Here is a 15,829-nt window from a genome sequence, read left to right as displayed (position 1 = left end):
TTGTAATGGTGTCATGATCCAGGTGAGCACCTGGTGTTTTTCCACTGCCCTCCTGTGCTCTCCTGTGTCTGCCTTGTGGGCAGAGCCTTGATTCTTCACCTGTGCTGCTCACTTGATATCCATTGACGGCAATCAGCGAGGCTGTGCTTAAGACCTGCGCTGTCATCACTTCTCTGCCATTTTTTTTCTTCTTTCACTTCTGCTTATCATACCTTATGCTTTCTCACACTTCACATTGTGTTCTTGTTTCTGTTTGCTCATTTGTTTTTTTCTTTCCATTTAGGCCCTGAGGGCCAGTCACTGCAGATTTCCCACTGTTGTCAAATGCTTTCCTGTAGGGGATTCTCTATGACATTGCTGGGTTTTGAATTGGGATTATGCAGATAAAACTGAATTAAAACAGGACTAAGCCACACTTACACTGATCTTAGATTTCAACAAGATATATAAACAAACTAAGAGTTATAACATGATATTGAGCCTGATTTAAGTTACTATAAACTCTTTGGTCCTTTACTGGTTCACAACTCTTTATTGAAAAGCCCAGTCATTAGTTAAAGCATACTGTACATGTGACAAAAAATGTTACGCATGAGCAGAAAGAAAGAAGCCATGACTCATGAGGGTAAAAAGATGTTACTCACAAAAACAGTCAAAGACATTCTTAAATAATAATGGCTGCAACTTCCTTTCACATACTGTACATTTCTCCAAAAGACAACCATAATTTTAATAAGGAAAACAACTTGAGCGGCTGTTTAAATTGACACTAAACTGTAGGAAGGTTTTTCAGATTCACTTATGTTGGGTACATCTCTAGTGCAGTTTAGTTCCTTGAGTCTTTTTCTTCCTTTCTTCCTCCTTTGTTGTGTTGTCTTCAAGGGTGTGTCTCCCCTCGGGTCCATGCAGGACTCCACACCCTGAATGGGAGAGAAAATATATTCCAATCACTTCTTCTAAATGCTCCACTTACAGTTACTGACTTTATGTCACTAGCATTTTTTTTAAAAGTGTTGCCATGACATCAGACAAGAAGCGAAGTTGCGTAAACAAACTGCATGAATGGTTCATATGACCTTTAGGTAAATTCCATTTTGATTGTCTTAAAAATAGAAGGAGGTTGTATAAGGGTGTGAAGTAAACACCTTTTTTTTTTGATTATGTGTTTGCAAACTGGAAGTTTGCTTCTTTTGAATCCTTTTGCCTTGGGAATTGATACTGTTATATAAAAATATAAGAGAAGCTTCCAGGACCTTGTTGAATCTATGCCATGAAGAATTAAGACAGAAAAAGGGGATCTATTAGGTTTATTAGCAAGATAAACCTAAACTGAATTTGATGTTAGCAAATCACAGCCAGCAATGATTTACTTTAGAGAGATAACTCCTGCTCCCTCTCACATACTGCATTGACATGTACTGTAGTACAGCCTTTCACAAAACAGCCACAACCATAGTGTATTTTTTTCTTTTTAAAAAAGAAAATTAAAGAATATATGTGTTTAAATATGTGTTTATTAGATGACCTGTGTAAGAAACACAATATTTTCTGAAATATCTGAAACTTTTTCTGAAATGGAACATTAATTGAAAATGGGCTGAATGTTATGTTTTTGAGAAATATGTAGGACTGCTTTCTTCCATTTGCGCAACATCTCTAAAATTAGAAATATCCTGTCTCAGAGTGACGCTGACAAACTAGTTCGTACATTTATTACTTCCAGGTTGGACTACTGTAATTCATTATTATCAGGAAGTCCTAAAACTTGCTGAAAAGCCTTCAGCTAATCCAAAATGCTGCAGCAAGAGTACTGACAGGGACTAGAATGAGCAGATTTCTCCAGTATTGGCTTCCTTCCATTGTCTCCCTGTCAAATCCAGAATTGAATTCAAAATTCAAAGGTCTTAAATAATCAGGCCCCATCTTATCTTAATGACCTTGTAGTATCATATCACCCTATTAGAGCACTTCACTCTCGCCCTGCAGGCCTACTTGTTGTTCCTAGAGTATTTAAAAGTAGAATGGGAGGGAGAGCCTTCAGTTTTCAGGCCCCTCTTCTGCAGTTCCAGCTTCCAGTTTGGATTCGGGAAACAGACACTATCTCTACTTTCAAGATTAGGCTTAAAACATTACTTTTTGCTAAAGCATATAGTTAGGACTGGACCAGGTTACCCTGAATCCTCCCTTAGTTATGCTGCAATAGGCGTAGGCTGCCGGGGATTCCCATGATGCATTGAGTTTTTCCTTTTCAGTCACCTTTCTCACTCACTGTATGTTAATAGACCTCTCTGCATTGAATCGTACTTGTTATTAATCTCTTTCTCTCTTCCACAGCATGTCTTCCATCCTGTTTTCCTTCTCTCACCCCAACTGGTCGCAGCAGATGGCCCCGGCCCTCCCTGATGCTGGTTCTGCTGGAGGTTTCTTCCTGTTAAAAGGGAGTTTTTCCTTCCCACTGTCGCCAAAGTGCTTGCTCATAGGGGGTCATTTGATTGTTGGGTTTTTCTCTGTATCTATTATTATAGGGTCTATCTTATAATATAAACCGCCTTGAGGTGACTGTTGTTGTGATTTGGTGCTATAAAAATTGAATTGAATTGAACTGAGGGGGTGATGACTCATGATGTGGTGGTTTTGTTTTCAATGGGAATTGTAAAGCTTAGTTTGGAGACTCAAATGAAATACTGACATATCAGTAACATCAGTGGCCTCTCAGTCAAATTGGAATGTCAAAATGGTTTCTGTAGGGTGTCAAGCTACACATCAAAAGTGACATAAATGAGAACAACAGCTGTGAACAATAAATTGATTTAGATAAAAAGAAACAGAAAATAATCTCATGTTGCTAAACTGTCATAAACTGTTGTCATGGCATCAGATAAACAAACAGACATGTAATGCCTGGGTGACTCATCATTCACCTTATAGTTTGTGTATACTTTGAAGCTTCAAAGTGTGTTTGGAGTCATCTTTGTGTTATGCTGTATTGAACAAATATCTTCTTTCTAAACCTACATAAATGAATAGAATGATTTAAGCTGTTATCACGTCTAAGCAAGTCTGATGTAAACAGACTGTTCTTATAAAGCGCTTTTCTACTTTATCTGAGCACTCAAAGTGCTTCAGACAACCATTCACACACATTCACATTGCTTCCTATTTAACATTCACATGCATTCATACTCCAGTGGATGCATTGGATTAGTAACCATGGGGTTAATATCTTGTCCAAGCATATTTGGCATAAATACAGACCGGAGCAGACAGAAGTTGGTGAACTGCTCAACCACCTGAGCTACAGCCACCTTGATGTCAGACTTAACCAGTCCAGCAAGTTTTTAGATTTGTCCCCCATAACTCAGGCATGCCTCTTGTCTTTGGGTAACCACACCCAAAACCACAACATAATCCTAAATTAGCGCACTCTTTCTATCTCTTTGTCTCAGGTGCTCAGTTCAAATTGTCCAAATCTTAACAAAAGGATTAGAAATAGTTGCTCTTGGCTTTTAGCACTAAGTAACTTTAGAAAGTGTAGAAGTGCATCTTATGCGGGTCCTTATCATTGGTTTAACACTAAAGTGACTGTTCAGTGGTTTAAAAACAGTACTTTCCTGTTGTGCAATGTAGCAACACACTTCAAAGTACTTTGTATCTATTGTTTTTAAAGACCAGGGTTTTGCATTTTATGTTGTTCTAAATTCAACTGTACAATAGTGTAAAAAAGGCTGAAACAAACCTTTTTTTTTTGTTATAAGGATTTGTGGTTTTTTTAAACAAGCTTAAATATTGCAACTGGCTTTGCTTTGCTGGAACTTGAAGTCAACTTGATGCTGATGCTGATGTGACGCAGTTACTGGAAAACTTCAGACTTCTGGGAAAAAGAGAACCAAATTGCTACAGTTGCTGAATCAGTGTTTGTTTGCTTTTTTGTGTGTGTGCATGCTAATGTCTCTCTAAAGCACTTTGAATCACCTTGTTGTTGAATTGTGCTATACAAATAAACTTGCCTTGCCTTGTCTAAGCTATATGTTAATTATTACTGCACGATTGCAAGAATGAGCAATTGTCTGAGTCACCTTTAAACACGTAAGTCCTTATCATTACAAGGGTAGTGATTAAATGTATATTACTATGTATGATAAAAATCTTATAGGTGTGTGTGTGTGTGTTTGTGTGTGTGAGTGAGTGTGTGTGGGCGCGCCAACACGTGCCAACAATAACTACTTACTCAGGTGTTGTTAGGAAAACTGCACGGATGGATTTAGTGGCAGAAACACACACGGGCACAAGAGAGTTGTGATGCAAGTTTATCTACAATGATGGGGAATATTTACAAGGGAGGGGGCTATATACAGTGACAAATAAAAATGTGCAAGGAGAGCAAAGCCGAAGAGATGAGACAGAGCCAAGGTATGTGGGTGGGCAGATGACGCACCGGAGCTACCTGAAAACGAGGGACAAACAGAGTTTACGGAGTAACGTCGACAGCCGAGATTTAAACTAAAGTGGACGGAGAGAGTTGGAGAGCTTACTTGAAACACAAAACTACAGCTGTAGCAGTGATCACAGACTGGTGTAACGTAGCTCTCCGTCAGGGATCCACAGTAGCCAACACAAAGAAACTAGGCAGGCGAGCAGGCAGCGGAACAGGCTAAAACAAAGTAGAAGCAGGCAGAAGATGGATCCTAAAAACATGCAGCTCAATAGCGTGGAATCAGCAGATTCAGCTTGCACAAACACGTTACCACTTGTGACAGCGACAATACTCCGACACCAGACGTCCGTGACTCAGCTCCATAAAAGCGCTCACTGATGACGTCCGATGCGCCGCAGGTGTGCCGGAATGCCATCAAGCCCCGCCTCACCTACCTATGCCAAAAAGGAAAACAAAAACCAAACAACAACAATACACCTACCCACCACCTCCTAACAGGTGTGAGTTAATTGATTATGTTAAAGTGTCATACCTGCAGCAGGGTTTAATGAGACAATTAAAAGATGTGTAGGCAGATGAGTAAATAGAATGAAGAATATGCACTATATGTCTCCCATGGATCCCTTAAACATTGTAACCAACATATGTAATCATCTGGAAACAAAAATCTCATTGACAATAGATGTTTTTATGCAAACCTGTTTGCAAAGTCTGCCTGAAGTTACCACCACTTCACTTCGTGGTTTTTGTAATATCGACTGAAATACCAGCTTCTTTGAAATTGAATGCCTTTCCCCCAATCCCTTCTAATTTACGGGAAATGTGATAAGACACGAAAGCTGCAAACAGATATTCTGACTTATTGAGCAAGCAGAACTTGTGTAAAAGTTTCAGTGGTTTCTGTGAACCACAGAACCCATATCTCTATGATCATTTTTTCTCTCAGTGTGTCCTCACACAAAAAAACATATCACTGAGTCAAGTGCCTTATGCTCTTTCACAGACCAGTATGTCACTTCTAGGTCGTTATCATGCAAACCACTTCACTGAAATGTTTCATTTACAATAAATTGCCACAATTCTTGTCAGGTCACTTGTGGTAAAAGGTGGCTCTAGAGAGCACAGCCAGGGTTAAACCTGCAGTAAACGGGAAACCACATGACATGTAATTTAATACCCCTCCAAAAGGAGATGTAGTCTTTGCAGTCACAGTAAGTCTGTTTAGCTTCCTTGGAAGAGGAAATACAAAAAAAAAAAAAAAAAAAAGTTTGATGTTGTTCTGAGGTGCTTTATCGTGAGTCTTCAATGACTTTCCACAAAGTAAATCTTCTAAATCCTCTGAAGTTCAAGACTTTTTCAGGCATTGGATTGAATCTGCTAAAATGAATGGATTTAAATATTGTTTTTTTATAGGTATTATTTATAGAATGAATGTAGAATGGCTGAACTAAAAGAATAAACCTTGTCTTAATGTTTTAAGGGGTGGAAATTCCCCTAAAGGGAGCACTGTGCTTTTGAAAGTTCTAAAAGTTAAGTTTTTCTAAAAAGCTCCAGGTTCTGTACTGATTATCAGATGTTGGACTATGCTTATTGTCTCACCATCTGTGAGTGAACTGGTGGTTGCAAACCAGTTTTGTGTGTGCGAGGGGTGGTGAAAGAGCATAACGTTGGTTTTATGCATCGGTTCCTGCAAGCCAAATGAGGTTTTTCATTTCAGAGGCAAGAAAAGCAACTGTGACTTTACCACAGATTGTTTATGTATGAGTCATTTATGCATCATCTATTGTGAAAGGAAAAGTTGGTGAACTAATTTAATGATCCTAAAATTTGGGGGAAGAGTTTATCCATAAACTCAGCAGGTTTCCAAGGTGTCCAGCTGGTCACATGAAAAGGAAGGTCAACGAGTTGGATCCATAGCCTCAGTGTAAGGTTCACTAGGAGTTAGTTTGTACTTTCTTTTTTTTTTTTTTTTCTTTGTTTCTGTTGGGTATTTTTTAGCCTCTGGGGTGTATTTTATTAAGATATTTGGCTAGTGTGCTCACAGATTTTTGGTAGACCAGTCTAACTGGAAGGCTGACTAAAAGATAAAAAATTACACAACTCCCCATGTGTGATTTATGCCACTTCGGTAACAGTCAGTCACGTCTGCTTTGACTGAAGCCACAGCGCAACAACAAGCAGGTAAACATGGTTCATTGTTTGTGATTTGTTTGTTATGAGAGCATACAGCACTGTGATACAGCACTGAGGAATCTACTCAAGGAAATTATCCTGAGGTCAACGGAATAATTACAAGAAGAACACGGGCCCTGTTCCATAAATAGTAACAGTATTTGAGCTTTGGTACTGTTTTTCACTGCGATGATTGTATGCAAGTGGAGGTTTCCTTAATCCGTCTTGTACCGCTCTAAGATTGTATTGTTACTCTCTTTGCAAAGTTTCCCAAATTAGATACTGTCACTTAGCAAGGGATTTTCTCTTATTTGAAAGAAAAAAGCCTTGATTTATGGTAGTGTTGCTTAAAATATACTGTAAAACTGATTCCTGTGAACAGCAGTAACACATTGTAATGTGTGGTCATATTATGTGATACTTTTTTTTTGTCTTGTGTAAGTTTTTCATGTGTAACTTTGCTAAATAAGGGCCTTAATTTTCACATGCAGTCCATATAACTGACATACCAAGTGAAGTACAAATGTTGGGTGTGCCAATTCTGTTTGTCTTTTCTCTAAACTTTTGCATAGCATGCATCCTTTGCATAGAAGTAAGCTAACGAGTTCACACAGGCTGCTTTGAGTGCCTTCAAAATAACTGTCCACAGTTGTTATATTAATTCTCTTAGTTCTGCCATGTTTGTGCAGAGTTGTCCTGTCAACCTATGTGAAAAAAGAGTGTAACTATTACCTCCGAGCAACCGTAATGACATCGGTAACTTTAAAATGCATTTGGAACAATTGAATGTGTAAAAAAAAGGAGACTTTGCAGAAGTGAGATAGGAAAAAACATTACCTATTGTCTTTCAGGTTCTGCTGGCAGCCAGCTCAGTAGGGGCCTGTTACAACAGCATTGAGAAATTAGAGCGCTGATCTTATCTGCAAATTCCATCTATCACATGACATCTCTAAACATTTCATTTTATCATCAGCTTTGATGTGTTAAATTTAAATACATTTTAGATCACATTTTGGCTTTAGAACTTCATCAAATTTGTCTTTATGAAACCTGTCAAAACCAGTGCACATGTGGTGTTCTTGGTCAATATAACCTCCTGTTATCATTGTAGGCAATGTTGGGCCAAAAGCATGACATCCCACAAGATGTCAGTAAAGCCTCAGATATCTTATCGGCTTCACCAGAAAGTGTGCTTTTCACAAGAAGTGAATAGTTCTGCTTCTTTGCTCTTTAATGCACTGGCTCATAAATATAAATAATTGATTCTACAGAATTCATCATCATAATGTCAATACAAATGAAACATAAATATGTGGAAGTGCTAGACTATGACGGTACAGAGAGTGAAAGCACATCAATATGTATTTACAATTGTTTGTGAAACCTCAACAGTTTCTAACAGAAAGCGATGATATTTCCTGGGTGTGTATGCCAACGTGTCCTTTTTTCTTTTGCTGCTGTTAAATTTTACGGTAAACAACAACTCATCACTTTTACTTTCAGTTTGAAGTAAGAGTACAGAAACGGGGATTTTGAACACACTAATTTGTGTTTGGTTTTGTGGTTAGTGCCTTGGTCTCATTTCATGGGTTGTAAAACTTGCATTTCATGCTCTGCTCAGTTTTACTAAACAGTGACTGCAGACGAGGTTAAACTGGCCATGTTTTTGTATCCAGTGCTGAAGTGTACACCGAATGCTACTAACAATTACACATCTCTGTTTGCATGCCAAACCCTTACCTTGCTGTGGAGTCTTAAACCTAAAACTGGCCTTTGAAGGGGTGTGAAGGAACTGTCATCGCTCTGATGGTCTAAAAGTGTTTCTCACAAAAACAGGTGGACATGTTTTGTTTCTAGTGGTTTCCTATGACAAACTCCAGCTCACTGTCTGCTCTTTCACGCTATATCAAACATATAGTGAGCTTATCCGTTTAGCTGTCATCTTCTCAAAAGTGTCATAAAAGCCATGACATCTGAGAAAATGGGTTACAAAGTAGATTAATGGGATGTGTGTTTTTCATTAAGTTTCCACTTTACAAAAAAGACATTGAATGGGATCAGAATCAGAATCAGAATCAGAATACTTTATTGATCCCTGGGGGAAATTATTTTTTGTTACAGTGCTCCATTTTAAACCAACATTAAGACAAGACAGACAATACGCTAACTAAGAATAGTACAATATATACATATATATACATACATACATACATAAGTCACTTATAAATAAATATTTGGAAAAGAAACATGTGTAGCTGTAGCAGCAAACAGTGTGTTAAGTGGATGCGTTGTACAGGGAGATGGCCACAGGCAGGAATGATTTCCTGTGTCGTTCAGTGGTGCTTTTCGGTAATCTCAGTCTCTCACTGAACGAGCTCCTGTGACTGACCAACATGTCATGGAGTGGGTGGGAGGTGTTATCCAACATTGTCTTTATCTTGGACAGCATCCGCCTCTCCGACACCACCTTGAGGGAGTCCAGCTCCATCCCCACAACATTGCTGGCCTTACGGATCAGTTTATTAAGTCTGTTGGCATCTGCGACCCTCAGCCTGCTCCCCCAGCATGCAACAGCATAGAGGATCGCACTGGCCACAACAGACTCATAGAAAATCCTCAGCATTTTCTGGCAGATGTTGAAGGACCTCAGTCGCCTCAAAAAATAGAGACGACTCTGGCCCTTCCTGTAAAGTGCTGTGGTGTTTTTAGCCCAGTCCAGTTTATTGTCAATGTGTACTCCAAGGTATTTATAGTCCTCCACAATGTCAACACTGACCCCCTGGATTGAAACAGGGGTCAAGTGTTTCCTGGTCTTCCTGAAGTCCACGATCAGTTCCTTGGTCTTTGCCACGTTGAGCTGCAGATGATTCTGCTCACACCACGTGACAAAGGAGTCGACCACAGCCCGGTACTCTGTCTCATCATCCCTGCTGATGCATCCAACCACCGCAGAGTCATCAGAAAACTTCTGAAGATGGCAGGTCTCTGTGCAGTGGCTGAAGTCTGTGGTGTAGAGGGTGAAGAGGAAGGGGGAGAGGACAGTCCCCTGTGGTGCCCCTGTGTTGCTAATCACCTTGTCAGACACACACTGTGGGAGACGTACATATTGTGGTCTTCCTGTCAGGTAATCAACAATCCAGGACACCAGAGAAGCATCCACCTGCATCGCTGCTAACTTATCACCCAGGAGGGTCGGTCTGATGGTGTTGAAAGCACTGGAAAAGTCAAAAAACATGACCCTCACAGTGCTCGCCGGCTGGTCCAGATGGGTGTAGACACGATTGAGCAGGTAGATGATGGCGTCCTCTGTTCCGAGACGAGGCTGATAAGCGAACTGAAGGGGATCCAGATGTGGTCTTACTATGGGTCGCAGCTGGTCCAGGATGAGCCTTTCCAGGGTCTTCATGATGTGGGAGGTCAGTGCCATCACCCTGGAATTTTCCCAAGTACACACACAATTATTAGTTTTGTACACACTGTTAAATAGCTGCACATTGTACCATCATTCAGGACACATTTCTGACTCATTTTCCATCTGGACACAACACCCATCCTGCAGATGACTCTCCGAGCCGCAGAGCTGTCAATCACTTCCAGCTTTGGTTGTGGCTCCAGCTCTCTGGCCCTTTGCCGCGTCAGCTTACCATCACCTCCCCTCAGGCAGCAAAACCAATTAGTGCCTGATAGTAAAGCAGAGACCTTCTCTACAAACTTCTGAGCTCAGTTTTATTTTCTGTCTCTCTGTGGCCACAAAAACAATTTCCACCATTGACCCGAAGCATCAGAGGTCGAATGAAGAGATTTGCTAAGATATAATAATCTTTTCTTTGCTTCACTTTTTGTGGAAAAATAAGCTGTGGATGGTGGTTCTAAGAGACTTTGCTCGTATCCCTGTGTGCATTTTAAAGTTACTCTGCATGTCTTTAGAATCTGGGCGTGTTTGCATTGCAAAACTTTCCCCCCCCCCAGTCTTCTTTATCAAGATGAAACCAAACAATAGCCCTTGTGAATCTGATGTCTTTATCAACATGCATTTGCATCTAAAAAGTGCTTTTTGTTTTCCTTGTGAATAATCATGGTGTGTTTTTTGCATTGGGCTGACAGGACAAGACTGTCTACTGCAAATGGTAACAAAAGGAAACATTGCCTTTTAATGTCTGTGGCTAGAGCATCTAATCATGAGTTCCCCACAACTCTTACTTAAACACTAAGCTGGTAATTAAGGCCAATCTATCACAGCACTTTGTAGAGTGATTTCAGTCACAAAAGGCTAAGAAGAGAGACAGGATTTTTTGATCATCTGCATTAATATTTGTATTTTTCCCATTTTGCGTCACTTTGTATTTCACTGAGAGGCTTCAGGATGAGGAAGATGGCCAGTGCTTACACATAAGGAGCCCTGGAGGTTATTCGGAGTATCTGTATATACTACATGTCAGCTTGGACATCCACACATTTGTCATTTCGGCAGCTCTATGGTAGGGAAAGGTTCATAGTTATAGTTTGTAATAATGATGATAGCTTGAGAGAGGCCAAAGGTCAAATTTGTATATAGCAAATGGATCCTGCAGAATAAATATGTGGGCCAGGGATAACTAACATATACTGCCTGTAATAACCATCAGACGTGACGAAAGCTGTTTTGGTTGCTCCCTTGGATCTGCATGTTTTATTTGGCCCACACTCCTTCTGACACAGCCTTCCCACTTATTGAGGTCTGGGACCAGCACTAGGAGTACAATAGCTTGGTGAATGTGAATGTGTTAACCACTGCACCATGGAGCCACAAGGATATATCAGATACAGTGATTTTACAGGTCAGAAAGACACTTCCATTGATCAACACTATAATACAACTAACTTCAGCTGTTCACCTTATCACAGTGACAGGAGTTTAATTCTATTTATGCTATTAAATGCAACCTCAATGCACTGATCCAATCATCATCTTGTTGTGTTTGTATGACCACCCTAACCTCTCTCTCACGTCTCTGATATATTCTCAGTGCTGATTGATTGACGAAGGCTCACCGTATGAATACAAACCCGTAGACTGCAGAGCATTAAGATCGCAAGCTGGCTTCTTGGTCCCTCTCTTCTCCTCCCTTGCCTCCATCACCACTGACTTTATCTCTCTGTTGCTTTTAAATCTTTTGTTTATTGAGTATAGGATGAGTTGGGAGTTACCGGCAGTATTTTTGCCTTTGTTTTTCGAGTAGTCTAGTTTACCTGAGCTAGTTTAGGCGAGAAGCCTGAATCCAACAACCCAATGTGCGGTTGGTTCATGGTTTTGTTGAGCTTAGGTTCTTGGGTTTTCCTTGTATTTTGGCTTATTTCTGTGGTTTATCTTGTTTCTGTTTAGCTCTCCTGAAAATTCCCTGTTCTCCCTGTTGATGGGGTGTGTTTTTCGACTGTTACCTTGTGCCTTTTGTATGGACATAATTGATAAATTATTAAATATCTTTGATGGTACTTTCATTCCTCCAGCCAGCTTCATTTCACTGACTGATGGATGGAATCCAGTTTAAAAATTTTAGGTTTGTCATTTTGTTTGTCACCAGGGAGGGGTGGATTTGTCTGATAAGTCACTACTGTATGAATATAGAATAGGTTAATCCCCAGGTCTTTCACAACTCACCCAGCAGGTTTAGAGCACTTTGGCACTGCTTAAGCTTTCATAAACAGAAGCGACGTTCCATTTATAGAATTAGAAAGTCATTGTCCATATCCCTTTGAAATTACTCCAAATGAAGGCCACTAGGCATAAAAATTAGGATATGAGTATATTACTGAAATATAGAAAAAACAACAACAACGCCTACAAGGTCTCAGGAACATTAATTTGAGTAGACTGGATATATGTTGGTACATGAGTATATTTTAGCTGTCCTGGGGCAAATAGGAGTCTGCGTGTTTTTACAGGTTGGCAGTGTGATACATTGCAAATATCCCATCTATGGACAATTTAGAATCAACATTAACTATGGGAGGAAGGGGAGTACCTGGAGAGAATCCATGCAAGCACGGGGAGAATTCTACACATAATTGCCCAAGCTGACCTGGCAAGTCCAATAAAATGAAGCATCTGTAATAACCACTGCACCAATGTCTTAAGGTGAAAAGCAGAAGAAAATGGGCTGAATCATATGTGCAATTACAACTTGAATTTTATTGAAAGAAGGAAATCTGAAGGAAAAAGTATTCTAAAGAATGCACACACAGACAGGACAGAACAAACGGAGGATTGCAGCTTGATCTCAGCTGTAGAACAAAGGAAAGATAAATTAAAGTGAACCAAGAGGCTGAATCATCAATCTCTGCAGTGAAACAACAAGAAAGAGATTCAAGAGTACAGAGAAAAAGTGGCAGACAAAGGGTGACAGAGAAAGAAGGAGATGAGAGCTGTCGAGGTAGACAAAGACGGACCTTTACTGTCTGTCCCGTCCGTCTCATCACAGCTTCCTTTCTTAAGAAATCCTGAAAAAAGGGAATGCCAACATGACTTTCACAGCTGTCAGAAACATATTCGGTAAAGTTTATGATTCATGTATGCGTCAGATGCACACAGAAGAGTCAGTGCTCATTAGCCTGTGGGTATAATGTCATTCTTTTAGACTTTGGTAAGACTTGCTTATAAAGTTTGGTTATTCGCCAAATGTCAGCGTTATTTGTCATCATTGTAACTGAAATACATTTGCCTTGCCATTTATGTTTTAAATATCTTTATTTTGTCTCTGAACAACACACTCAGCACAAGCATAATTATGACATAACCTTTACGATGAAAGAAATGTCTTGGTTGTCCAAATTCTCAGGTTATGCAGCTGAAAGTGTAATATTTTTGAGAAGATACGTTATCACCTTAGTGGCCAAAATAACCAGCAGGTGTTTAATGAGATCTGCCCGAGAGATCTGGTGACCATTGTCAAGGTATTTAGAAAATAAGGAACAAAATGAAAGTCCAAATGAGTCCAAAACACGGAAAAATAAAGTCAAAATGCACTTTTTAATGGTAGGAAAATGGTTCACACAAATGCCAAGATAACAGGGTCAAAAGACACAGCTGGGGAAACCAGACACAGGTAAAATAAATAAAGACAATGGCAGGAAATAAACCTAAATGCAAATGTAAGAGTGAAAATGAGTAACAGGAGAACTTGACACATGGGGTTAAAATGGGGCAACAGCTGCAGGATCAAATAAACTCTAATATAGCCAAAAACTAAAATTAACAAGTAAGATTTAAAATATTAATGGACGTACATGAAATTTTAACCTGTAAAGAGATTAAGAACCAAACAGAGAATACTAAATAAACGATGACAACCATTTTCACATCATTCATACTCGTCAAAACATTCAGTGACCTCTCGAAGGTCATCATGATTCTGGAGGAGCCACGCACATCAGCATAATAATTTTTCAGCATAGGATTCATTGACTTTGTGTTTTTCTGCAGTGAGCCTCCTGCTCAAAAGGAAACCATCTGAATCCCTTAGAAAAGAGGATTTAGGTTTAGGTTTTTCTTAATCTGGCTTTGATCTCTCACTCTGACTTTTGAACAAGGCCCAGTACAAACCAAAGGTTATAGATAAAATAACAGGCAAAATGTTAACAGGCATCAAATGGACTCTAACAGACCAGGAGTCAGTTTTAAATGTTTTATTGTAAAAAGTGAGTATTGGAAGTACTGAAGCTTGAGGCTGGCTGGTGACAGAGCATGGAGAGAGACTGGATTGGTAGAGGTGAGTGGGCTGGTGAGGTGATGAGATAGCTGCCAGGCAGCCGATGAGTGGCAGGCTGGCACACGAGCCAGATTTAAGCCACAAAGAGAATAATGAGTAGCACAAAGAAAAACACATGGAACACTGATCGAATGGGTTAGATTAATAGTTAAAGAAGCCTGTGTAGATATGCAGATGGTGACGAGATAATGAGGAAAGAAAAAGAAACAGCACGGAAAAACTGTGAAGGTAAATCCAAGTATTTTGAATATTCAGTTTCAAAAAAAGACTAATGAAAAAAAATCTTATCAGTATGTGTAGGAATTTGTTTGTGTTCACACAACATGGTTATTTGAATATTTATGTGTATGTTAGTTGTGAAGCACAACCTCACATTAACCTGAGTAAACAGCTACAGAAGCTGTAAAAAGTGCTGCGTTTGCCTTCTAGATAAACTTCAGAGAAAGGAAACCCTCTGTTATTTAGAGACTTTCTATGACCGCATTACTGCAATCGGCAATCAGTCTTTCACTTACTAATATCCCCACAGGAGGAACAACTCCCAGCTAAATAACAGGATGAACAAGATGCCATGGCTTATGGAGTGACCATGGCTCAGGGGGTTGGGAAGCGTATCTGTAACCGGAAGGTCGCCGGTTCGATCCCTGGGCTCTCTGTCCTGGTCGTTGTGTCCTTGGGCAAGACACTTTACCCTACCGCCTACTGGTGTTGGCCAGAGGGGCCGATGGCGCGATATGGCAGCCTCGCTTCCCACAGTGTAGCCACAGGGCAGCTGTGGCTACACTGTGGCTACAACCGTAGCTTGCCTCCACCAGTGTGTGAATGTGAGAGTGAATGAATAGTGGCATTGTAAAGTGCTTTGGGTGCCTTGAAAAGCGCTATATAAATCCAATCCATTATTACAGCTTCTACTGCACAAAGCAAAGACAACAACTGCAGAATCGGTCAAAGAGAAACAACTCAAGCAATGAGTTTAACACATTTCTTTAACAAATGTCTCTCTCACGTGTGTCTATGTTTAGTTTATTTTGATTAATATAAACAGTTGGAGCAAAATGCTGAAAAATAAAATACATGCCATATGAAATTGATATACAGCATAGCAAACATACCAAAGTAGCGCAGTTATGTAAACAAATACATTCTTCTTTAAATAACAAAGTCAAAAGAGCATACTTCTTTGTGAATCTAAACCAAAATCTTGCAGTTTCGTGTTGAATACCAAAAGGTAAAAAGATAGCACTTAAGCAAAACATCATGACAAAGTAGACCAGTCTCAGTTTCGTAAAGAATATGCTTAATAAAAGCACATGAATTCACGATAATCTCACAGAAAGAGCCACAGACCCACAACCATCAGTCTGCATCCGCCTGGGGGACTAGTTGTTGCTGTTTTGTTTTTTGTGCTTTATTCTGCAGTGAGCTACACCTGTGCCCAGTGATCTGGGCCACACAAGCACTGACTGACACTGGCTCC

At 39.9% G+C, this 15,829-nt stretch overlaps 1 long non-coding RNA gene across 1 annotated transcript; it reads right to left on the bottom strand.

The window, feature by feature from the left end:
* Positions 1-535: 535 nt before the first annotated feature.
* On the bottom strand, positions 536-4,814 carry LOC146655311 (uncharacterized). Its single transcript, XR_014914300.1, has 3 exons — positions 4,533-4,814; positions 4,229-4,444; positions 536-920 (listed from the first exon to the last, which is right to left on the bottom strand). It is a non-coding gene; the product is annotated as an uncharacterized LOC146655311 (long non-coding RNA).
* Positions 4,815-15,829: the final 11,015 nt, after the last annotated feature.

This window comes from Rhamphochromis longiceps, linkage group LG13 (genome assembly GCF_057381845.1).
Source record: "Rhamphochromis longiceps isolate RC_006_pf linkage group LG13, R_longiceps_female_GT1.1, whole genome shotgun sequence".
Taxonomy (NCBI): domain Eukaryota; kingdom Metazoa; phylum Chordata; class Actinopteri; order Cichliformes; family Cichlidae; genus Rhamphochromis; species Rhamphochromis longiceps.
This window is presented reverse-complemented; position numbering and strand designations above follow the sequence as displayed.